At 44.0% G+C, this 23,721-nt stretch overlaps 1 protein-coding gene across 1 annotated transcript in view; it reads left to right on the top strand.

Annotated features, from left to right (window-relative positions):
- PACRG (parkin coregulated) overlaps nucleotides 1–23,721 on the top strand; it is a 1,181,602-nt gene that overhangs the window by 669,271 nt on the left and 488,610 nt on the right. The window lies entirely within an intron of this gene.

Genomic DNA, 23,721 nt, shown 5'->3' with positions numbered 1-23,721 from the left:
ACCCTCCCAGCCCTGTAAACTACCTGACTCCCAGCGAAAACCCTACAAACTACCCCCCCCAAAACCTGGCCCATACCCCTCTTACCTCACCGCGTCACGTCCTCTCCCGATCCTTCCTGCTGCTTGGCTGCTTCCGCCAGCCAGCAGCTAGTAAGTAGCTCGACCGCGCACTGCCTTAACAATGCATATGCGTGGTTAAGGCATATGCGTGGTTAAGGCATATGCGTGGTTAAGCCAAGAGTGGTAGCACTTGCGCAGTTGGAACACGTGTGGCTGAGGCCGCGGTGTTCCGACTGTTTCTCCAGCAGATTACTTCAGTGTGGTTGTGTGCCGTTTTCAAGCCTAGGAAACATTCGGAAACGTAGGCGCAGTTGTAGAAGTCCATCAAAAAAATCTCTAAGTTGTTCCTTTTAAAAATGAACCATGAGTTATCCACTGTTTCTCAAATGCAATGCAGGGATAGACCAGTAAGTTGGGTTTGGAACCTGTTATAATCAGGTGGAAGGGGTGTGCTAGATTTGTGAAGTGTTTGTATGAGTTGAGACAGGGCAGGGCACTGAAGAATGAAACTTTCTTCCACTTGTTCAGAATCTTATGTTTCTACGGAATTTGAGTGGGGTGGAGGGGAGGGGGTGACCTAATTCGAAAACGGTTGAGGAGCTTTGAAACCATATCCTTTGAAAAATTTATGGAAATCAGATTTTTTCTGGCAGCAGCAGGGCACGCTCACAAAGTTCACCAGAAGGTTTCTGATACTTGTTATGCTTTCTTGAACAAATTAGAGAAGTAGCCTGAGTAAAACGGATCGTTTTCAGTCGGTGCACTTGATATGTTCTCTTTTGTAAGATCACTCAAACTGAGGATTTTAATAGCTCTGCGCACTAAATTCAACAAAAGTTAAAGTACATATTTAACAGATGGTCCGAGCCTAATCTGCCTGTTTTATTTTTTTGTTTTGGTTTCATGGATTTCATAAGTAATCTGTGTTTCGAGGTTTGGAATTTGAAGTAGTCAAGGAGCAGAAGCCACCCCAAATTTAGCCTTGAATCCTTAACAAATATTTAGCAACCGAGAGATCTCGATTTTAAGCGCATTATTCACTAATCTTAATATCTTTCTTGAGCTTCACCTCTCAGCTGCAAGGCTGCCCCCGCCTTGTGTCTTAGCCATTCAGTCTTGCCGGATTTTACACGCTCTTCATGTATTACAACCTAACAAGATTGTAATTATTCCAAATGTTTGTCCATCATTGTCTGCTCAACTTGTTCATTGTTTCTCTCGCTGTCTCTGGGCAACTGTAACTTTAGAGTCATTTGTGACTCCTTCCTTTCATTTACACTTGTTTTATCATAGTTGTTCACATTTGCCGACATCAGCTTTTCAGCATCTGCCAGATCTTTTAATTTCACTCTTTTCAGGTTACTAAAGGTCTCACTCTCTTTTATTTTTACCATCTGGATTTTTTTCTTGCTCTTAGTCCGCCTCAATGCATAGGCCCTCCATCCTTTTGATATATAACAATATGTTAATGCCTGCTCCTGCAGTCACTAAAGGTTGTTAATTACCCGATGTGCAATTATGGGCCGGAGCCTGTGACAAAGGCCCATAATGAGGGTAGGGTAATTAAAATCTGTTATTAAAACCTGCTATTGCCCTGAGGTAAGAGCAGTAAGCATAGTAGCATCCCTCCACTCCAGAGCGGTAAATCCAGCTTACTGTGTGTCTGGGATAAGCAGTTCCTCTACACTGCTGCAACCGCCAAGCTGAGGATTCCTTTTATCATAAGTCAGTCTGTCTGTCACACTGTGCTGGCCCCCTCACCTTTCACTTAAGGTAATGGTGGCATTCTGATTGGGTGGTCAGCTCCCACCATTCCAAAGTGTGTGTCTTTTTTGCTGTCTACCTTCTCTTCAAACATCCTCCAACTGTTAGTACTACACCCTATCTTACGTCCCCTCGAGGGCACCCTTTATTCATTCAATTAAAGTTCCCATTTTCAAGTTCACTTATTTTTTCAAGGTAAAGTTATTTTGTCCCAAAATCTTCCCTCTAACAACAGGTGAATTTTTGTCTCAGCTTGATCTCACATTAAGAAAGGTACCTTCCTGCACCAGCCCACTCCCGCCATGCAGGTCACTCCTTGTATCAATTCTAGACTAGATTATGGTCACCACCGTTAGCTCGGCTTGCTGACACACTTACTATGGTCTCTGCAACGGGTAAAAAACTTTTTGGCTAGATTGATATATAATCTCTGCAAGTTCGACCACATAGCTTCCTTCTGCCTAGCGCTATCCTAGCTTAAAGTGGAACGGAAAGTCCTATTCAAATATTTGTGTTTTTGTTCAAGGTCTTTTGTGACTAACACAAAAAAAAGTCCACGGGTCCAAGATAGAGGTATGAGGTGCAAAAGAACCTTATCAACCATGTGCTAGAGGGTATCCCTTTTAAGGATTGTTCCCCTCACACACCAAAGGTGTCATGCTTCATCATAAGGGTACCTCCTCACTTAATGGACCTGGTCTCTATGCGGGCTACAACCCTCTCGCTATGAGGGAGGAGCACATGGATGTTTTTATGTTGATGAGGAGGGTTGGACTAAAACGACTGCGCAGTAACGATGGTGTATTATACTGAACTGAGCCACACCATGTGAGAAGGTGGCCTGGTATATGATGCCCACTATTTAAAGTGGGCACCCTGTACCAGTCCACATGACCCTTATGATGTATGAGGTCAAAGATAACCTTATTGAAAGCTGTCCTAGTGGTGGCTAGGGAGAGCAGCCTTCAGGCTTAATCTTGAAGGAATGACTAAAGGAAAGGAGAACCACGCAGTGTTTATATAAAAATATGTATTTATTAATATAACACTCTACTAGTGTCTATGGGAGACTAGGGCACAAAGTACACAATACTGAATCAATAGAACATGTGTAAATAGCACAATACACAGCGAGCTCCAGGGGGAGACCGAACCATATACTAAAAAAATGGAATAACAACAATGAATTGACTAGACACAGTGCCTAGACCACGTAGAATCGCTGAAACCCAAAGGAACCACCCAGAGGAGTGACACAGGGAATCCACGGAGGATGGGTGCAGTGAGGAAACACAGACGCGTGCTCCGTAAAACTCTATGGGAAAGTCGCGGTTGCAAATTTACAAGTTAAGGACACTTCTAAGAGGACTTCGAGCAAACCCTTTCGAACATAGGAGGTTCTAAGGCCAACCCGCCAGTGAGTATCGAAGTACCCGTGTTACCTATCTTAGAGGAGCCGGGTGCATAAGGGTCAAGTGGTGTCGGAATCCTTTGTTGTTTTGAATATAGAGCTGCAAAGAAGTATTGTTGCTAGGAGGACGAAGAGTGTCTGGTGCAATCCAAGCCTGGATTTGCGGTGAGAGGAACCTGAAAGCCGGGGGGACAGAGTCTGGGTCACTTCAGGTGACCAGGGGCTCGGTAGTCGAATGCCCACCGATGTCGGATGCTTCAGGAGTGAAGAAGTGTTGCTTCACTCTGCAGCCACGGGGACCAGGAGATATCGATGACAACCATGATCCGGAGGTGAGCTGTCCTACGAAGGATGTCGAGTTCTGAGGGGCCGATGTCTGGCTGGCGCACCACCAAGCCTTGGCAAATGCAACCCACTCGGTCAGAGGAAACAAGTTACGATGTGGACCAGCCAGGTCCAGGTGACTCTCCAAGCAATGGAAAGTCAGGGCACATCTGGCGCAACCAGGTAAGCCCAAGAACAAACAAGGTGACCCTCCCCAGGATCCACAGGCCAATGGACCAGGGATCGCGAGGAGACCTTCTGCAAGTTGGCAAAGGACCAGCCCACAGGGCACTCGAGAAGTGGGGCCGGAAATCTTCAATGCAAATACTGCTCGGGGTCAGGACTACATGGAGTCCAATACACAAGCTCAAGAATTGCCACTAAGCATATGCAACTGCAAATGTACGTGGTGCACATGTGTTCGGATTGCACAGTTTCCACGAGGGATACTGGTCTCAGAATCATTGAGAGGTTAGATCAACCTTAGGGACCTTCGGAAACCCACCTCCTGTGTTGCTGAAATCTTTGGAGTCTTCAGGATCTCAGTAGAAGCTAACCAGTCAGATGCGTTTAGGTGCCTGCTTTTGCAGGGGAGTAACTCCTTTACTCCAAGGGAGATTCTTCAGTCGTCCAGCATCAGAGTGCACCCACCCATCCTCAATACACTAAACCCTGTCTGGAAGGTGGTCACACATCACTGTGACAGGATGCCTATTGTCATGACTTCCTCTGTTCGAGCTTGGCTCAGTAGCAGGAGAGCAGAATTGTATCTGTGGCTGGTTGCATCCATTTTGTGATGCCCAAGTCGAGAAAGCTGGTACTGGGTAGACCGGTGACCCACATATGTTCCTATGGAAGGGTGGAATCATACCTCCCACACCAGTTACTGGTGTAGAGGTATGATTCCAAGGTGTTTGACACCAAACACAACATGTTTCTAAGCAGCCGTTTTAAAGTTAGCATTTACAGTGAGGTTATAATACACTTAAACATGTATGTCTGGCTGCATCACAGACAACCCCGGAGAAGGGTCTCCGAAGGCTGCAGAGCGGCTCTGCTCATGAAGGGGCACCCTCTCACGTAAAGCCCAGCACCCTGCCTTCAGGATTGTTAAGGCCTGCCATAGGGGTGACTGATAGGTGTTTAAGTGTAGTGATTTAGATCTTTAGTGAACCTATATCTTATGAAAGTGGTGCAAGCACCAGCTTACACAGTCTGCTGTAGCAGGCTGGTTGTGTCAATTTGAATGGCCTCTCAGGGGTGGCATAATACATGCTTCAGCCCATGGGAGGCCTCTGGGGTACCTATGCCCTGGGTACGTAGGGTACCATAGACTAGGAACTGATAAGAGTACCCCAGAATCCAACCTGGAGTGTACCTTTTGTACATGCATATCAATTTAAAGGAGAAAGCAGATAGATTGGGGACACATCAGCAAAAAGTGGGGGTAGCAGATACTACTTTCCTCCACAACAGATGTTTTAAGTTTTGGCTCCAGTATTATGGCACAACCTACCAATATTGCTACACAATATCTAGGATTATTTCCTTTTCTCTCTCTGAAAAACCATTCGAATTTGTTAACCCTCTTGGGTACTCATTCTTATTCTCTTTTTTTCCCTCCTTCCTTCATGAATTTTAATTCCAAGAGGCGCACATGCGTTTTAAAAATCAACAAATCAAATCTATTTTCTCCATGAATTTGTCTGTGGCCTTCCTCTCTTTTGCTCTCATCGTATCCACCTACAACTCTTATGTCTTATTTAGCAATCTTGATTTAATCTTTACGCCTCTCACACTTCTTGTTCCCCTTCTCTGTAGATCGAGTCTACTAGACTGTGCAAGTTGTCGGATTACGAGAAACATATTGACTTGAAATGCAGGGTATTTCTGCCCACCCATTGCTTACCATTGGGTGGCTTTATTGCACTCTTTGCTTTTGGATATTCCTCCTTGCTTCAGCTTGTCCATCTTATGTTTGTACCTCCTATGGGTATTCTTCCTCTGCTCACTTTACGGGAACTCATATTTTCTTTTTATTTAAACACTCAATGGGAGTGCATGTATTTTACTGATGTCTCCCTCGTGTGCTTTACTACTCACCTCCATGTTGTTTTCTCTCTCTCATTTGTGTTCTTCTCCCCATGCTCTCTGCATTGCTCTTTCTCCATTGTTTTCCCCAACCCGCCGTAATGCTTCACCCCCTTTTAAAGCAAATTGGCACTACTTTTTAAAAGAGCGCTTTTGTGATCGTTTTTTTATTTTACTGATCCATCTCAGAGCAGTAAATAAAAAAGTTATTTTGTACGCACACATGTTGAACACACGCACCTACAAAGTGATATGGCCACTGCATCATCGCGCCTTTTTAAAAAAAAATCATTTTATTTAGCCATGCTGCACAGCATCCGCAATGCTATGCAGCATGGCAAAAAAGTTAGTAAAGCCAATAGGCCGTATAGGCGAGACCTATTGGCTTTGCCAGCACTTGTTTCATTCTTTCTGTTTGCTCACAACCTCAAAAATTCCCTCTCTGTCTACAGTGCCCGTCCCCCATGAAGTCTTCTTTGCATACAGTGCTGAATGTGCATCTGATAGTTTCTGGCTCATGAGGATTTTTGTATTCTGGACTTCTTGGCCATGTTTATTTGTTGCCCTTGTAATGTACAGACAGTTTTAAGGTTGTATGAAGCTTTGGAATAAACACCTTATAAATGCAGTAAATGGAATATGAGGTAGAGGTGAAACAGGAGACCAGCCCTGATGTTATGGTGGGAGAGTGCAGGGTGCCCACCAAAAAAGGGGTGGGATAGCAGTGGACAGCATGCGAGGAGCTGAGATTGACTGGGGGAGGGGAGAAGAGAGCCATGAGTTGACAGAAAGATCGCCAATGCATTTGGCAAACCATTACATACTACTGGGTTCACCCATAGAACGGTAGAACCTGAGTTCAAATTAATGCATGCAACAGATGGACCACAAGGATGTTAAGGAAAAGCTTAACGAATAAACCTATCCTGAGGTAAACAAATTTTAAAAACCTCAAATGAAACGGAAATAAATAAATGTTGTATTGATAGAGGAAAGAACAAACAAAGAAACTACATCACACAAAACCATACATTTGAATGCAAAACAATAATACATTGTATTAAGAAATATTAATGTAGGTGTAGTAATTTACATACACAGCGGTTGCTCCAATAAGTGCAATAAGGAAAGTGCATGTGCATAGGTTTTATAGATGAGAAAGAAAGAAATAGCAAAGCATAATTAATTCAAATTCAAAATCAAGTCTGTTCATACAACATTTTAAAACACTACAAAACCATTCCCCTATATAGATGTGACAGCTTCCATCAATATTGCGTCTCTGTGGAAGGTGACTTTGATCCAGGCTAGAGAAAAAATATAGACGTTTTGACCCCACCGAAGAGGGGGGAGGGGGTGGGGAGGGCTGTTAAAGCCTTATGCACGGGCCTTTATCAGGACAGGGTGAAAACCTGAATAGGGAGCAACCTGTGTTCCAACTACAACCAATGTAGAAACTAACTGTTGAAATGGGAAAAACGGCTAAGGCCAGCTAGCTCATCTTCTGTTGGGGAAACCTCACTCCAAATATGAACACACAAAGTATTCTGAAAAACTCCCTGAAGACCAATTTCAAATTCTGGTATGTGCAAAACAGACCTAATCTGGGCAAAATAGAAGGCCCATGTGACTCAATCACCGATAAGGTCCTCCTGGGATACAAAGTATTCCCCAACTTTCAAAAACACTCCTTCAAAGCCGCTTCTTGAAGGAGTGCAATGTGACCTCATGCACGGTCAATAGTGACCCAGAGGAACAGAGTGGAGGCAGACAAGTGGGGGGTTAACTCAAAGAGAAAAAGAGTGGCAAGGCCTTTGGGAAGCCTTTCGGTTCTGGTTGGTCATGAGACCTCAGTTCACCTGTATCAGCCATTCAATCCTGGTCAGACATGTATCTTGAGGGGACCATGAAAGCTTTGAGAGCAGCGGGGGACCAGTTCTGAGGTAATGGTAGCAAATGTGCAGAATGCCAATTCATCGAGGGTGGGGATCATCATTTGGTGAGTGTGTCACCTCACACCATCTTGTCTGGACACTTGTTTCCTGTCCACTGCTTTCATATGACTACCTAATATGTTCTTGAAGTTGTAGTTTTGTTTGCTCCCCTTGAACAGATTGGTCTAACATACCTGCTAGCAATGAATTCTAAAGAACCCTGATGACTGGAAACTTGTGTTGTGACTTATTGGATTTAGGTGCAACCCTGTTCAAGGTCTGTTATCCAGACTGACATCTTTATGAAATATGGCCTCAAACAGCTGCAAAGGTCTACTGAACTTTAATATTTGAAAACAATGAAATTACAGCTACCTCACTGGCACATTTTGTTCTGATGTCATTTTAAATGAAGCACCCACAAGGTGATGGAAGGCTGCTTCCAATCAGTCTAACCACTGACAATAGCTTAGGGTAGCACTTCAACCAACTGTTCTTTTGCTCACTATGCCACCTCAATTTGGACCCAGCCGTATGTAAATCAGTCTGTACTGTTCCTCATATGAACAGTCCAACCCAAACTGCCAAGTTTTCTCCCTGTACCAGAACACAAGCAACCAAAAACTGGTTTTGTCGTAGTTATGAGCTCATCAGCTGGGAGCAGCTTGGTTCCAGTGATGCAGTGAGCACCGGACACATGGCTGTGCATACCCATGCTACAAGTGCAAAACTGGCACTCGGTTGCTTGTTCCAGTTCGAGGAGGACCTGGCTTGGCAGTTAGGTCTGGACTGTGCCCATTAAGCTATCTGGGTCCAAACACAGGTGGCATGGTGCGCAAAATAACAGTGGATTGGGATGCCGCCCGAGTAATTACCAGCGGCTGAAATGAATTCAAACATTCCATCCATCACCTTTTGTATTCTTTAGAATGTTGCCCTAGGTGAGCTGTATGTCCTGTGCACACTGTGTCACTGAAACCAAGGCATAACCGGCAATTGAGCCCATAACAAGAGTTAAACCGGTCCTAGGTTGCTTGTGTTCGGTTCAAAGGAGGAGATGGTTTGGCAGTTCAGGCTGGGCTGTTCCCATTGGAGCAAGGTCAAGACTGATTTGCATACAGATGTATAGATCCAACCAGAGATGGCATGGTTTGCACAATAACAATGGATTGGGATGCGGCCCGAGAAATAACCAGTGGCTGAGATTAATTCAAGCTTTCCATCCATCTCTTTTGTATACCTTACTCGTTTTAAATGAGGCACTTATTTGCATCCACCGTTTTTGGCCACCAGTATCGCTGTACTCTTTTTCAATTGGTTTAGAATAGCTGACGCCCTTAGCAAGGCACACCGCAAGCGGCGGACTTCTAGGCCTATACATACCCAAAATAAGAAGTAGCTTGTCTTCTCTTAAGCTAAGGTTTAAATGCAACAAAATGGCTGAACGAATGGGCTCTTTGAATTTAAGATTACCACCCCTCGGTTATACGTTTCTGGTATTTCCAAGAAGTAAGTGTAACTAAGAAAATATTAGAAACATCTGCCTGTTCTCACAGTGACTGAAGTGATGCAGAACTAGTTCAGCTACTGATGGGGGCCCCAGTGTGTCAGAGTGCAGTCACCAATGGCAACAATCTATTTCCTAGACGGCTCCATGCATGATGTATTATGTGCAGTCAACGTTTGTTTTCCCACATTTAGCAATTAGAGAAGAGAAGGGGGGACTCTTGGGAGGAAGAGTCAGCTTCCGGGCAGCACTTTTAGTATCAGAACACGAATTCACGTTTTTAGTGTAAAATTAAACATGGGTTGCCTTTTTTTGTCTCCTTGACAGAGAGCTTTTCCGGCAGCCTTCACACAAATCTGCTCCTCGGCTGTGAACCTTAGAAAAACACTCCAAAAAGAGCTCTCTTAACGTGTTTCACATGGCGCCCTCTTTGCCTTGTACATCAGGGAGTTATTTGGCTCCAAGCTTTCAAGTGTACAGCTGTGGGACTCTGCCTGCTTAGTGCGAACAATCAGGAAACTTTCCCTGACCTCCCAGCAGCCCCATGCTAGTGCTTGGGGGTGGGAGGCCCAGCTGGCTCAGGGAATTTAACTGTTTGTTCTCTCATCAGCAATTTGGCTGTTTTTCAATTCCTAAAAACCCTGTGCACCTCAGTGACCTGCTCTATTGACTTGGTTCTCGTTCCTTGTAGCCGCTATCAACCCGCATGTGTTTTGAAGATGTGTGCACGACATGTAGAAGACTCGTTTGTAAAGTGTGGAAAATAGCTCGTAGGGGCAGTGCCATCTTAAGGAGCCTTGAGGCCACTGCATAAACAAGACACAGTTGTAGAGTCTTCAGGGTTTTTCAAGCCACCACATATAGAAGACACAGTCGTAGGGTGTCGAAAAGAGCTAGTAGACGCAAGGCCATCTTATAGGCTTTTGAGGCCATCGCACGTAGAAGGCCCACTTATAGAGTGTCGAGAAGAGCTTGTCGGTGCAGAGCCATGTTGAGGATTTGTTAGGCCACCACATATAGAAGACGCCGTTGTAGAGTGTGGAGAAGAGCTTGTAGTTCCAGTGCCATCTTAAAGAGTCTTGAGTGTGGTGCAAAAACAAGACACAGTTGTATATGGTGACTAGATTGTGCAACCCAAAAACGTGACATTTCGCAAAAATAGAGGAAGGACGACAAATTTACATCAATAAAGTGCCTGAGAATGACAGCCCTCATCCCAATAGAAACACGGAAGAGACACTAAGAAAATTAATAAAATGTCATTTTTAAAACCAGCATCATACCTGTTCATTAAATTGCTTTCTCATAACAGCTGCTTACTAGTCCTGCTTTGGAACACCTAAAAAAGTGCCTCACAGTTTTCAGTTTACCCTCACAAAAAACCTGGACATGAGCCCCTTTTACCAAAATCTGCCGGGGCAACTGTTGAAAACCTGGGACCGTCTGGGCAAATTGGGGACGCCTGGTCACCCTAAAATCGAGAAAAGCTCGTAGGTGCAGGGCTCCCTAGGAATTTTGGAGGCAATCACATATAGAACACAGTTTGTGGAGTACAGCTTGTAGCTGCAGGGCACTCTAGGAATTTTTTAGGCCACTGCATGTAGAAGTCACAGTTGTAGAGCGGCAAGAAGAGTTTCTAGGCAAAGGGCCATCTTGAGGATTTTTGAGACCTCCCCATGCAGAAGACACAGTTGTAGAGCATCAAGAACAGCTCATAGGTGAAAGGTCATTTTAACAGCGTTGAAAAGAAGTTGTAGGCCATCATAGGAATTTTTCAGGCCACTGCATATTGAAGACCCATTTGTGGAGCGTGAAGAGCTCAAAGGTGCCATACCATCATAAGATTTTTGGAGGTCTTGGGAAAGACCTATTTTAAGTCCTCTTGTTCAGAGCAACTTTGCCTTTATTTTTACCTAAGTCCAGGCTTAATGATGCCAAATAAAACTGAATTATGTTATAAACTTTCAGTTTTGCCTGGAATCTGCCAGCCAGCAAAACCAGACAAGTATTGGCAATTTCTTTTTCATCTATCTGCATTTTGCAATATCAATATTTTTCTTAGTATTCAGTGTCTAGCCATCCTGTTCTTCCCGTTGCAGGAAGGTTAGGGGAAGGATGGCTTGGTAAGTGTGTAGTAGACTAGCGCAAAATATATAAATAAAACATATGCAAATAGCACTTGAAATTGCTGCTTTAATTGCCAGGTATTAGCAACCAGAAAGAAAGCCACCTTCACAACTGGCATTGTTACTGATAAGGTCAAAATAAAAGCACAGCTCTGAGGATTTTCACAATTTTTAAAGATGAATTCCGATAACTTTCTCCATACTAGACAATACCTCCTAGCCCTGCTAATTTAGAGAAATGAGTTGAAGTGGGAGATAGGATAACAGATAAGTAAGGAAAATAGCATAGCTAGAGAGGATACCCCTAAGATGTTCTAGTGCAGCGTCTGCGAGGTCATTGAGCAGGGCATTGCCACCATCCAGGTACAAGAGTACGAAGACTTGAACAGCAATTGTGAAGACGTTTCTGGAAGAAATGATTTCTCTGTCCTCTACCAGGTTGTTTTTTTTTCAGTGTGTTCCTTGAGGGTAAGGTTGGTGTCCAGAGTGAATCGAAGTGACTTGGCATTCAGTGAACGTTTTGGTTTGAAGTTCTTTAAGTTACACGTCATGGTACCAGGTTTGTTGTTTTTCTTGTTTAGTTTTCTAGGCAAATAACAGGAATTTTATCTTGGTTGGCCTGAGTTTCAGAGAGACGCTGGACATCCAGATTTGGATTATGTTCAGGCTGTGTTTGAGGTATTCGATGTCTGAAGTAGAGGAGACTTCCAAGTTGCGTTGGGTATCATTGACTTATTGGCCATTTAGTGGCTGAGTAATGGAACCTTGGGGGACTCTGCAGGGACAGAGATATTTTGGACCTGGAGATGCCCGTGTGAGCAAACTGATTTTGTTGGAAAGGTAGTAGAAGTGATTCCTTATTGAAACTCCAGGGTGGATATGATGGTAAATTGTGTTAAAGGCAGTTGAAAGGCCAAGGAGACACATGTCATCTTCATCTGTGGTCAGGATGGCATTGTCTACTGTGTGTAAGGTAGGGGTCTCCGTTCTGTAGTAGGACCTTGAATCAGACTGCTAGATGTGTAGGAGACAGTCAGCAACAATGTGATTGTGGAGTTAAGCAGGTACTTTTTCCAATGATCTTGCCAATAAAAGGTCATCAGTGTCTAGTGTAGGACTGGGAGGATTTAGCCTGCCTTGAGGGATTCTTGAAAGATACCTTGAGTGAAGAAGGCATTGCCAGTGGTGAATAGAAGTGAGAGAGCTTCCCCATAGATAGCCTAAGACATCATCTTCACAAGAAGTGGTTTTGAGGGAGCCTAATGTGGCGGTAAGATCTAAGAGAAATTGGGCTTTGAAGTAAGATCTAAGAGAAATTGAAGCAGTCTTAGTGTTGATATGCTGTCAATCTTCTGTATTTTATTTTACAGAAGTGGTTGATTGCATTGCACGTTCTATGGAGTGAAGTATATGTGTGTCAGGGGGGTCCTTGATACAGTGCTTGACTGACTTGAAAAGTGTTTTGCTTCTGCTAGTGGCTTCATTGATGTTAATGGTACAGTACTTTGCTTTGGCTGATATTATGAGCTGTGTGCATGTTGTGCAGAGGAATGTCAGTGTCATGAGGTCATCTGGAGTTCTTCCATTTTCTTTCCTGTCTGGGGTTTGATCATTTGTTGTCAACAAGGTCTTTAAAATATCAGGGTGCTGATGGCTTGCGCTTGTGTGTTTTAATTGGAGCATGGATGAGAAACAGATGTTGCAGACCTGTGGATAGACCTAATGTAAAGAGAGTAAAGTTTGGCAGCTGGATAGAGCGAGCTACATAGTGAAGGTAGAGACATAAATAAAGTGTAAGAGTGATGTGCAGCAGAAGTGAGAAAGAGACATAGGGAGATGGAAATTGAGAACAAGGGGAGACAGGTTTTACAGAGTGGAAAGGTACAAGGAGAGGTGAGTTAGGGAGAGCTAGAACAGAGTGAGGTAGAGGCAGACAGGAAGAGATATGTGGTCATTAGAGAAGAGTAAAGAGAAGGAAAGTAAACAGTGGCAAAATGAGGAATGAGTAGTGAAAGACTGGTCAGGTCAAGAGAGTAGTGAGGCTGGGAAAAAGGTGGTATAAAGTGTATGAAGGATAAAAATAGAGATAAGTTATAGAAAGTGAAGGAGAGATACAGATTAAGTAGAGAGATAGAAAGGTGAGATAAAGAGGATAAGGAAGATGAGTAGTGAAGTATAGACAAAGAGGTGAGGTTGCGACAGGTATAACGGAATGAGGTAGAGAAAGTGGATTAGAGGATGTGAGTTGAAGTAGATGATTGTAGGAGGTACAGAGAGAAATGAGAGAGACTCAGCGAAGTAAAAAAATGGAGTTAGAGGCAATGACAGAGAAAGGAGTAAGGTAGCAAAATAAGCGAAGAACAGCGAACATGTAGAATAAGAGAGAGGTGGCAAGTGACATAGTAATGGAATGGTGATCAAACTGAGAGGTGATGTATTGGGACAAATGGGGAAAAGTAATAACTTAATGAGTAAGATATGTGGTAGAGAGTTGAGGAGATAGTTGTGCGGTAGAGACAAGTGGGAGAAAGTAGAAGGAGATGAGATGTAGGAAAATGCGAGAGATAGAGAGGCTGGTGAAGGGAGGAGAAAGATTGAGTAAGAGCTTTTAGCACCTGGAGGACAGAAGACTGATGCAAGTGGCCAGATTCGACTGAAATAATCTTTCAGAAAAGCTGCATGAAGATATCATAAGCACCAGAGCTTCAGAAATGGCGCTTGCCTCAACTAAAAAGACTTAGGGCCTTATGTATGAACACGTTTTCCCATAGACACAGAATATGTAAAAACCTTTGATACATCTGTCCCTTAATATCAGTTTTGTAAGAATCAGAGTTGAAAGACAAATACGAAGGAGACATTTAGCATACTTTTGACAGCCAACGGCACACGTACCTGATAGCAGGGGGGGGCAATTCCTCACATTTCATTTGGAAAGCTCATGCTGTTAAGACAGTTTGGTCTAGCTGTCCCAGAGCACAACCACCAACATACTCTGTTCTAGACACCATGATCAGAATAGGCGGGTTGTATGTCAATACAACGCGGTGTTTACACTGCACTACTGTTACAACACTGGTTTTACAACGCAAGTCGTTACCACGACTTGCGCTGTAGGGTGCTGGACTTAGGAATAGTAAGATTTACTGTTCCAACAACAGCCTACGTACAGTAGGGAAGGTGTTGGAATAGTAAATCTACTATTCCTTAGCCTAGAGCGCACCACATCGCAAGTCGTGGTAACGACTTGCGTTGTAAAACAAGCGGTGTAATGGTAGTGCGGTGTAAACACCGCATCGTAATGGATGTTCCCCGAATAGGCGAGATGGGCTGCGGGAGGCGAAAACAGTAACAGTGATTTTAGGCACGACAGGTACATTCCTGCTGCAGATAAAAAAACAAATGGTCTGAAGACTTCATGACTGATGCAGAATGATTCATTCTATGCTCTTATCAAAGACCATCCAGTCAACCACATGGCCTGGCAATCAGCTAAATAACCATTGCCGACCAGGGTCGCCTCATAAACATCCGCCCCAGGCCTCACACCTTGCTCTTCCTCTCCTTGTCATTTCCTTCTAATGACTACCAACAACACATTGGGCTGTAACATAAGAGTGCATGATGATTAGAGCAAATACCAGCCTAGGATATACACAACTATTCCAATGGGGAGCATCAAATATTTGTTATTGAGTAGAAAAAGAATCGCATGTTTGCTCAGAATTTAGTGTTAGAATAGTGTTAGAAATAGTTCTGTTTGTTATAGGATGGTACTATGGGTGTCAGTGTTTTATTTGTTTTGGGGAAAAAACAATAACATTATCTTAAAACAAAAGGTAGATATGGGGCAGACATGTGGCGTTGATATCACAAAGCACTAACACTGTCTTTGTTCAGTGTGACAGATGCACTCTTCCATCACAAGCACCACTAAACACACAGTATGATATTCGAGACAAATAGTCAAAGCAGGAAACGGGGAATAGGGAAGGGCGCTGTGTTACTCTACTGGGCACTGACGTCTGCAGATTGATAAGGGTATCTGAAGAACAAATAGGAAACTTATCAGGAATCTCCCATAAACAAACATCCTGCAACTAACTTCAACAGTGAAAGAATAGATCACTAGGATATCTCTGAGCAGCCAACTTTCAATGTATTTAGTATGAAGTTGACTTTCCTGAAACTGTAATACAACAAATTATAAATAACTACTGAAATGTTGATTAGGCAAGATACCTACCTCTAACTTCATCCTGAGACGTCACATTTCATGTGCCCTTTCTGGCAGTGAGTGGATCAATTTGGGATGCGGTTTTAGAGCAACTAAAAGTAGATAACCTTCCTTAGTACTCTTAACCTTAATGGCCCACACATATCAATCACTTACTAAACATTATTTAATAATGCACGATTTATTCTAATATGACAATTGAGGGTGCTTTAACATTAGAATAATTTCTGTTCCTTCACAAATTATTTCAAATTCAAAAAGACTGGATGTAGTTCCAAAAGTCCTTAGCTATAATAGAAACAATCAAAAGTTAGTTTACCCATCGACTTTACTTCCAGAATGCTTCTCAGTTACATAGATGTCTTCTCAGCAAAACTCTAGGAAAATATTGTTTCCACACAGCAAAGGTCCTGGTTTCAACAACATAGTTATGCAAGTGCATAGCAAATGCACAGCAGAACACAATAAAAGATATACCTGACAGTGCAAGATGGCTCCTGCCATCTCCAACCCTCTCCCGTTCAGGTGGCGTGGTTTAGGGCAGGCTCCATGAGCGCAACGTTTTTCCTACAGACCACTCTGACTTCACTCAATGCATTCCACCTGCCTCCCTGCCCACACAAAGCACTTGGCTCAGAAGACTCTTGAGCACAGTATCTCCACACTGTCTGAATGCCCAATGCCAAGTCCTACCTCCCGACACGTGAGATGGGAACAACAATGACATGTAGAGAAATGGCAGAGGGAGAGACAGGGATAGATCGAGAAGTGTAAAGGTAGGCACAGAGGGGTACAGAAAATGGTAGAGAGATGAGCTAATGAGAGATGGTTTATTTGAGAAAGAGAGGTGAGGCAGGCAGGTGAACCAGGGTATTGAGATAGAGTGGGGAGGTAGATGAATAAAGAGATGTCAGAGAGGGAACAAGAGGGGTGATGTAGAGGAGGTGAAGTGAGACATAGATATCAGAGAGAAACATAGGCGAGGAAGAGATGGAGGTAAAGAGGTGTGACATTGAGATAGAGTGAGGATGGCTTGCAAAGTGAAGTAGAGGGAAGGGTGCTGTTTGTGGACTAGTGAGGTAGCGAGAGGTGAGGTACAGAAAGGTGTAGTAGGAAGAGAGGTAGAGAGAGACAGGGTAGTGAGGGATGGGAGGTGAAGAATTGATGGGAAATGGACAGAAATAGAGAGAGTACCAAAGAGGGGGGGATATCAGGTGAGGAGAGGGATGATAGAACAAGATATTGGTGAGGAGAGAAAAATAGGTAGATAGAAAGGGAGAAAGTTGGGCAGTGAAAAAAAGCTGAGTGAGAAGGAGAGGTAGAGATGAGCCGAGGGAGGCGCGTTGAGCTAGAGAACGTGGCCAATGTGATAGAGAGGGAGAGAGTAACTTTACCAGGGCCCGCTTTCATAAAAGGGACCCTGTGCAGTGACCCTCTTTCCCCATGCCTTAAAACATGGGTGTCCATTGTGCTTCTTTGTAGCAGTAGATCTCACATTGGTCATTTTTTTCATATTCTTCATTGCTTTGTACCCCCATTCCTGTTAAAATGGTTTTGGGCTTTATACATGAATAGTTAAACCCCTAAGCCTTTGTGGGGTTTTGCCTGCTCGCTGTTGGGTAGGAAAGGCATAGTGGGACTATGGTGGTCGATGTACACATTGGGCCATAGTGACCACTTCTCCGTATGGGAAGCACAAGGCATTAGGGGAACAGAAAAGGAATTGCTTGTAGATGAACGCCACCAAAAGGAGAGAATGAAATGTTCTACAGAGGGTCATTTATCCAATTAAGAATAGTTAGATAGACATGGCTTCATGTGTTCCTTACTATGATGGATCACACCCACCCATCCGACGAAGGGCAGATTGGCCTGTCATTGGAGAATAATTAGGAACTGCTAATACAGTTATATCATCATATCACTCTACCTCCAAACTCCAATCAAGAACCAACGTAACACATGGCATCAGGCCAATCACTGTTGCCAGCAAGAGCATACAAGTCAATATATTGGCTCTAAGGATTAACAGCTGCAGATGGTCCCAAATCACTTGCTTGGGGTATGGTGTGGGAGGGGGCGCCAATTTACATGCTATGTATGAATGGAATGGGGTGGTTTTTATAGGATGTGAATCAACTTATGAGCAACAGAGCACTGTTAATAAAGGATAGTTGGAAGATAGGTAATTGTAAATAGAGAGGGGTACACTGCAGAAGGTGAATGTAAAAGTCTCGGCCTAGGACTTCAGATGGGTGGGCTTCTCATAGAGGAGATCATTTGTTTAGTTGCCGAAAGGCAGAAGGAGGGTGGTTGTCACACCAGTAGTAGGATATTCATGTTTTTTGGGGCATAGCTAAAGACTTGCTGTCTGCTTTTCTCCTTTATACATCTCTTGGTCTCCAAGTTAGGAAGGGTTTCTGTGGAGTGCTTTGTAAATGTCGCAGCACAACTGGAAGTTTACTCAGGCTGATAGGGTATCCAGTAGAACAGCAGTGTCTGGTTTATGGAGAAACATGAGCAGATGGACTGCTGTTTGGAAGATGTTTTTAGAGGGCTAAGTTGGGTGTGACAACTTATTCAAGAGTCCCAGGGCAATCTGAGGTTACCTGGTTCATACAGAATGTGACAGTCAAAGCCTTTTAAGAAATGGTATCCTGGTGCTTAACCTTATTAATGACCTCTAAAATGAGCACCAAGTACTCTTCTTTAGTGCTTGAACCTCAGGGTAGCGACTAGAGAAGGTCACAGCTTATACAAATAGGTGGTGTGGTGTCAAAGACATATGATTGTAAATACTAAATCACTGTGCCACCCATACTTTAGTTTGTAAAAGATAAAAGTAAAAGATAAGTATTTTAATGCGAATACATAAATCAATTACTGTACATAATCATCACAGGGTACTGTAAGCAATCTTCCAATTGTAATTTAGCAACTACAGTACTCTATGGGACAGTCTAAACTGTCCCAATGAACAAGGTCTTATGTGGTAATGTTCACTGGCCCTTGGCCCTCCAGTGTTGAATCTCAGGGTAATTGCCAATGGGGAAAGGGGCTCTTGCAAACTAGTTAATCCTTCTGCGCAAGAGTTATTGTTTTCAGTTCCTTTTGAATTCACAACACCTTATCTATTCCTGCTAATGGTTCAAGTTGGGAGGGCCTGAAGTACATTGGTGGTTGGCTGCCTTGTCCTTCGAGGTAATGTGCGCCATGCACTGCCCCTCAAGCAGGGCCTGACAACTCTTATTCCCGGCCCAGGCCTAGCCGGCGTTAGCCAGTACCGGCAGTGGGATGGCTTTCCGATTAGTCCTACTCCATGGGTTCTTCCTCAGGCTCAGACATCAGCACTCAGTGGGCTACTCTCCCTGGCAGGGACAGGTAAAAAAGGCCCATTTTGCCACTATAAATGGCATTACTTCTACCACTATGAGAGTATGGTAGTCATGCCCTGCAAGATGGGTGCACCTAGTCTACTCTTCCAAAACACAGAGCCTCGCCCTGGAACTCGGTCAGTGACACAAAAATACCTCCAGTAAACACACATGATTGATTGTCATGGATGCCAAAGTGGGGTCAAAAACCTACAGCTTGCAGACGTTGCAACTCACACAGTGCCACCATGTGACACGCGATATCGACTCCTAACCCACATTCATCCGATCAGGAGCCAATATCACAAAGTGGCAGGAAAAACGAGCTGAAAACCTCTAAATCATGGGGTTTCAGCTCGTTTTCGGAGGTTTTGAACTGCCAACATGCAGTGAAGGGTGTGAAAACACCCTAGGACATGGGCAACCGTCTCAGTAAGCTTTTTTGGGGGGAGGAGGATGAGGGGACTTAGGGGCGGGGTGAGGGCAAAAGTGCCTCTTAGGTAGTTCCTGGCACGAGGCCCAGCATCGCCAAGGCCCCAACCCCTCCTCAAACAGTGAGATTGTTGTTCAGTTGGGCAGGTCTGAGCCTGCTAAGATGAACTCGACGGTCCAATAGGCACAAGCTCTTCAGAGCCACATACAGGAGCTTTCGGCATCTCAAGAATAGTGCTCGGGTACACTTGCCAGTAATGTTTCACTTCCGTCAAGAACCTGAGCTTGTACAACAGTTGTGAAGTCTCCTTCAATCAGGAAGGACTTTGCATTCTTGTAAGCACCATCTGGTAGACCCACTAGCACTGCTGACTACCAGTTTTTTTAGTCCGCCGGCAACTTTCAATTGTAAGATTAAACCACTGCCTGAGGATCCCAGAGGTACCACTGCAGGAATTGTTGTCACCTGTAGGTGCATACATCCCGGCTGCTTTGGGCAGCCGGGGTGTATGCAGGTTCTTTGATGCGTGAATTGACAGTCTTTCCCAGAAATGGAAAGGGAGAGAGAGATGAGCTGATTCTAGTGGGTGAATGGTGAAGGATATAAAGGCACCTGTCTTCCAACAGGCTAGAGAGTCATATGCTGCAGGGAGTGGAAACCAAAAAGTGCTAAGGAGGCTTTCCCCACTAAGAACTACGGATGATTCTCATGGTAATCTCATAGAAACCCTTAAAAAATACTCCACAACATATCTGATGCTTGTTTAAACCTCAGCAGAAAGGAAGGTAATCTTTAAAAGACTAAGTCCACAAGAACGCCTCTCAGTAAATCAAACAAACAAGCTTTGCTGCATGCTTGCATGCAGAAGCAAAACTATAACTCACCAGGAATGGCAAAAGTTGCAGTGTGCCATTGGAGGTGGGCGTAGTAGGGAGGGAGGTGAGAGAACCAGGCGTTTGAGTTCTGTCAACAGCCCATGCAGCAATATCAACCCTACACAGGTCATACTTTCCATGCTGGTTGTATAGTATCCTTATAGCAAAGTAATGGAATAATCATAAACGCACAAGAACAGAAGGCATGCACCTAGAATTGATCCATTGATGCTGGCAGGCAATAGCAGGCAGAGGATCAGAAATTGCTGGGGATTAAGTCTGTAGTACGCAGTAGGTCTAGAACTCATGACCTATGCGGATGATTCGCAGATTATTTTTTCCCTTACCAACTCAGAGCCTTCATCCCCCTCTGCGCTGAAACTAGGTCTTCATGAAATCTTCAGCTGGATGTCAACAAACCAGCTGAAGCTCAACGGGGAGAAGACGGAGATCCTTCTCCTAGGTAAAAACAGAGATCTGTGGCAGGATATCCATTGGCCGCCATCCTTGGGCGCTTTTCCTATCCGGGCTACCCAGGTCAGAAATTTAGGGGTGTGCATCGATGAGTCACTATCGATGAAACAGCAGGTCAATAAAGTGGCTGGCACTTGCTTCACTATCCTCAAGTGGCTGCGGAAGATTATCTGGATGCTGCCGGTGGATACCCAGAAGACCGTAGTCAATGCACTTATTACATCTAGGCTTGACTACGGTAACATCTTATACCTGGGTTCCAACTTAGCCGTGATCAGGCGGCTTCAGCTTGTCCAAAACTCCGCAGCCAGGCTGCTGTGCAAAATCCCCAGGACAGCAAGGATTTCGAAGCACCTCAAGGACCTGCACTGGCTCAGGGTTGAGAACCGGGTTCGGTTCAAAGCTTTGACCTATATGTTTAAGATCAAGGCAGGAACCGCACCAAAATATCTGCAAAAACTAGTTAGGCCCTATGCTCCTGCACGCAACCTCCGTTCTTCAAATGGAGCAAATTTTGCGGTTCCTAGATTTAAACAGGCCCGAGTGGGAGGGAAATCCTTTTCCCATCTGGGACCAGTCCTTTGGAATTCCCTTCCCTCAGCTCTACGAAAGGAGGAAAATTTTGCCAGTTTTAAGAAAAGCGTAAAAACCTGGCTTTTCAATAAATAATTGTGGTCTTTGATCGTGCTGCTTTCTGTGTTGTCGGTCTCTTAGTCCTGGCGCCGGGAAACCCTTTGTGGGTATCTGCGCGCATTATAAATGCAAAAAATAAATAAATAAATAAATAAATAAATAACTGAGTTCGCAGTTTTTTTGAAGGGGTTCAATCAACATCCCCACAGAGGGAGAGAGAGAACTTCTGGACCTCCTCCTAATCGCTGCAGCCAAGCTAGTCCTCACAAACTGGAAAGACACAGCTAAAGTGTCGTACGGCGGATGGCTCTCCTGGATCACCTACCTAAGGGGAGTAGACGCACTAGCGAAAAGATACTCACCCTGAAAAACCAACTCCAGAGACTTATGGAAATCACTGGACAATTCCCTACTAAGTTCTGACCCACCATAAGATACGAACAATCCGAATGAACCCCTAGCCAGCAGAAGTGGACCCCAATTCCATAACAATACCTTGCAGTTACCAGACCTAAGCTATAATTTCTCTTTCTCTTTACTTATTCACATCTTTCTCTTTCCTTCTCCCTACATTACTCCGACGAACAACAAGAGGGGGCTCAACACAAACTTACCATGTATGACCTACCCAGTATGCTTGCCAGCGGACTTCCCAAAGTGAAGTAAAACCCTGTTTACTGTATGTATATGTATAAATACCATAAATAAAAAATAAATCAAAAAAAAGTAACTGGATAGCATGTTAATTGAACTTGTAGATCGAAACACAATATTTCAAATCTAAAAGAGTTGCAGGCTAATCCAGGGGAATAACACCCCAGCACATGAGACCAGAAGTGTGACCATAAACCTCACAGACAAATTGGCTTAGAAGCTGTTTGAATGAAGGAGGGTTGTTTGCTGATAGAAATGTCTTAAATCAACTATTTCCCTAATGCATTCTAGTTGACTGCTGATTGCTTTATTTGCTGCTATTGTCACCGAATCACAAAATTTACCATTCCTGTACAATGTACGTTTAATAAGCATGTGCTATACCCATGCACTAATGTGTATAATCTACCACAGTGGTTATTATCTTTTGACTTCTGTAAACTTCCACTTAATCATTACTGGAATTCAGGGACCACCAGTGAATTGTATTGTAATCGAAGGATCAGTAGTGACCACTCGCATTGTGAAGTGGTGGGGGGAGCGGGGAACACACACACACACAAAAAATTATGAATAAAGAAAATAGCACTTACCTGCTGTGACGGCCACAGCCTTGGTCCTGATCATAGCGTCCCATCCAGGAACTGCAACCGACCGCGCAGGCTCCCAGCTCCCAATCCCAGCGCTGCTGCTACCCTGGGATCGGTCTGAGCACCCTGGTTCAGCACTCAGACATGGACTGAGAGCCTGTGTTGGTTCTCCACCCAGCTGTACTACCCAGCTCAGGTAGGACAAAGGCTATGTGTGAATGACGGTTTGGCTGGCCCAAGAGGGCCAGCAAAACCGTCATGCGCACTTAGCAGTGCCCACCAATCCCCCCCTCCTTCCAGGTGCTGCAGCTCAGTATGTATAGCAATGCCCCTCCCTCGGCTCGCAGGCTGCAGGACGAGAAATAAAATGATAATAACATTGTTTTAGTATCGTTTTATTTTTGTCCTTTGCCTCTGCTGGCTTTCAGCAGGGGGGGGCAATGCACCACCGCCAATACAGAGGAGCCGTCCCTGCTGAGGACCCCCACTGGGTAATTTTGTGGAACATCGGCTCAAGCAATTTGTATGATTTGAAAACAATACACAAAAAGACAGAAACAAGCATTCATCAAACAAATGCACAAATAATTAAATGTTTTAATAAATCCACAACCAAATATAAAAAATAAAATCTTAATTTCCATTTTAATGGTAAGGTTGGTGGTTTTCTAAATTCGACTGACTCCAACCATTTTAGATGCTATACTCTGATGCTTTTACTCTGCTCCCACATTTTTTGGATCCCATTTCAAATTCCTTCACATTTACCAAGAACATGTTAAAAAGTTAAAGTTTACAATTTGCTTCATTATTTATATACACTCTTTTAATCTTTTCTTTTTTTAAGTTTCTAAGATGTTGCAGACCCTCAGGGATCCTTGGACCACATGTTATGAACCGCTGATCTACCACATTCGTATCTTAAACTGGTCTTGCTAAAGTTAGAAAACATTTATGTTAATGTCCATATTTTTTTAGCCTATCAGTGCGTTAATCACCCTGCGGCCCAGACACATTAGGCTCCCTTCTCGCGCACACGTACCCACACACTGCGCACATCTCACCCTGAGCCTGATATAAGTCACTGAGTCATTCTTCCTTGCTGACACACTGAATGTGTCACACTGCTGTTGCTTGGGTTGCTTGAGGGAGAGACAGAAAGGATTCCAGCTATTTGCCCTCCCTCTCAAGTCATCTTGCTGCCCAAAATATCACTTTAAAAGACGGACATTTC

This window comes from Lissotriton vulgaris, chromosome 6, assembly GCF_964263255.1.
Source record: "Lissotriton vulgaris chromosome 6, aLisVul1.2, whole genome shotgun sequence".
Taxonomy (NCBI): domain Eukaryota; kingdom Metazoa; phylum Chordata; class Amphibia; order Caudata; family Salamandridae; genus Lissotriton; species Lissotriton vulgaris.
The sequence above is the reverse complement of the archived record's forward strand: the minus strand, read 5'-3'. Positions and strand labels throughout refer to the sequence as shown.